This window comes from Petaurus breviceps, unplaced genomic scaffold (assembly GCF_028583685.1).
Source record: "Petaurus breviceps papuanus isolate PSGF00001 unplaced genomic scaffold, PetGlider_PUasm1.0 90775, whole genome shotgun sequence".
Taxonomy (NCBI): domain Eukaryota; kingdom Metazoa; phylum Chordata; class Mammalia; order Diprotodontia; family Petauridae; genus Petaurus; species Petaurus breviceps.
In genome coordinates, this window is record NW_027187342.1 from 3,775,033 (window position 1) to 3,777,863 (window position 2,831).

The 2,831-nt window shown below is 39.0% G+C and overlaps 1 protein-coding gene across 6 annotated transcripts in view; it reads left to right on the forward strand.

The window, feature by feature from the left end:
• ROCK2 (Rho associated coiled-coil containing protein kinase 2) overlaps positions 1-2,831 on the forward strand; it is a 182,768-nt gene that overhangs the window by 125,902 nt on the left and 54,035 nt on the right. The gene's annotated exons all lie outside the window — the stretch shown is intronic.

Consider the following 2,831-nt stretch of genomic DNA (forward strand, 5'->3'; position numbering starts at 1 on the left):
TATGTATGTATGTATGTATGTATGTATGTATGTATGTATGTATGTATGTATAGCCTTCTGGATCAGAGAATATCACAACCCTCTTGACCCACTGCCCAATCACAAAGTAACAAGGTGTGGGCATTCCTGAAAAACAAGCCTCCTGCCATAGGCTCCATGTGACCACATTCAGCCTATTAGGGGACAGAGTATATTTTCAAATGTCTCAGAGTCACTTAAGCCTGTCAAAGGGCCTAGGGGCAGGGAAGATCTTCAGATTGCCATTCCCATAACAGGGGGCAGACTGGAGGGATTAAAGTGTAAGAAGACTAGATAGGGGCCAGGTTTTGAAGGGCTTTAAAATTCAAACAGAAGAATTTTATACTTAGTCCTGGAGGCAATATGAAGCCAAGAATTTATTGAATATGGGATGACTTGGTGAGACCTGCACTTTAGGAAGATTAATTTGGCAACTGACTGGAGGATGGAGTAGAATGGGGAGAGACTTGAGGGAGAGTGACCAGCCAGAAAGTTATGGTAATACTCCAGGTTTTTATGAGAGAGATTACAAAGAAGGTAAAATTGATAGGAACTTGGAAACTGTTGTATATGGGGGATGACAGATAGGATTTGAGGATGATACATAGGTTCTGAGCTTGGGTAGCTGGGAAGATGTTGTTGCCCTTAACAATAATAGGAAAGTTTGGAAGAAGAGTGGGTCTGGAGGGAAAGAGAATGACTTCAGTTTTGAACATACTGAGTTTGAGATTTTTGTGGGGCCTCTATTTCACAGTGTCTAATAAGTTATTGGAGATGCCAAGAATATAATTTTCAGAAGAGAGGTTAGGGATAGATAAATAAATCCAGGAGTCATCTCAGAGGTGATAATTGCATTCCATGGGAGATGGTGAGATCACCAAGAGAGATAGTATAGAGGAAGAAGTGGAGAGGTCCCAGGACAAACCCCAGGGGGGCAACCCAGTGTACAACTTGGACAAAGATCCCTAAAAGGAGACTTGAGAAGTAGTGATCAGCCAAGGAGGAGAAACCACTGGCAAAACCTAGAGGAGAGAGTGTCAAAGAAAAAGGATAATTAACAGCGTCAGAGGTTGCAGAAAGGTCGGTAGGGATGAGGATTGAGGAAAGGCAATTAAGAGGTTATTGGTAGCTGCAGAGAGCTCTTTCAGTTTTATGAGATCAGAAGGCAAGAGAGTTAAGAAGAGTGAGAGAAAGGAAGTAGAAGCACTGATTGTTGTCTTCCCTATGCTGACCTTGTAGCAGTTTTATCTTTAAGTAAGGAGGCGATCAGAAAGAGTTTGGTACTTCCTTTTTTAATTAAGAAATATGGAAGGTGAAGCAAGATTTTAGGAGAATTTGATTTAAGTTGTGGTTTCGATGTATCCTATCATGTTAGCATAGTGCGAAACTATCTCAAGATTTATTTTCAGGATTTAATTTGAGTAGAATGGAGTATGGAAAGAATCCTACTAGGAAGGAAGATTCTTAATTTTCTCATAAAAGCCTTTTGTGCTCAGGTCAGATTGACCAAAGAAATATAACTATAACTGAAGTAGTTTCTGTGCTAGTGTTTCATAGATCAAAGATATAGGTTGAAAACATCTTATTCCTCAGAGAATCATGAAATTTTAGAACTAGAAAGGATCTGATAATTTACTCAAATCTGTACATTTTAAAGACGAAGAAACAAAGACCCAGCAAGTTTGATATGTCCAAGATTACATAGTGGCAGTGTTAGGACTAGAGCTCAGGTCTCTTGATTCTCACTTCATGGTTGTTTCATTGTGATCTTTCTTTGATACTCATTTTAGTAGGAAATCAAAGCACTTAAAAGTTGACATTTGACCAAGCGTGATTTTATTGCTTTTTTTAGGTATCCAAGTATAGTTTGATTCAGAGTCTGGAACACAAATTTTATAAAGAGTCAGGGACTTGAATTAGATTGAATTTTAAATAACTAAAGTAATATGACACATAATTATAATAAGCATTTATACTTCAGGTTTCTAGTTACTGGACACCAGATGTAATTAAAATCTCATCATATGGAACTGATCTCATATAAATGTTGCTCATTCTACTTAGATTATTTGTGTGGGAAATTTTTTTTTTATTTTTTAGCCCAAGGAAAGCAGACTTTATTAGAAAAAAATGGATTTTTCTGGTATTAGATTTATCTTTTATCTGGTGTTTTGTTTTTTGTTTTTTTTTTACTTTTTTTGGAGGGGGGAAGGTAGGGCAATTGTGCCCAAGGTCACACGACTAGGTAGGTGTGTGTGTGTGTGTGTGTGTGTGTGTGTGTGTGTGTGTGTGTGTGTGTGTGTGTATGAAATAACTGAGGCTGTATCTGAACTCAAGTCCTCCTGACTCCAGGGCCAGTGCTCTATTCACTGCGCCACCTAGCTGCCCCCATCTGGTGTTTTTTTTTTTGTTTTTTTTTTTTAAGCAATTGGGGTTAAGTAACTTGCTCAAGGTTACACGACCAGTTATTTCTGGGTATGGTGCTAAGTATCTGAGCCCGGATTTGATCCCCAGGTCATCCCGACACTGGGGCCAGTGCTCTTACTTGCTGTGCTACCTGGCCGCCCCACATCTGGTGTTTTTAATAGTTAAATTTTAATAAGAGAAAATTTAGAATTGGATCCATTAATATTTCCCTTCTCATTCTGACCAAATCAACATTTCATCAATTTTAAGGATATTTCTCTCTCTCTGTCTCAGTATCTCTCCATTTTCTCCCTTTCCCCCCCTACTTCTCTTCCTGTCCCCCTTCTTGCTTCATTCCTCCTTGCCATAGAGGTTTCTCCCTTCTCTCCCCCTTCACCTCCCACAAC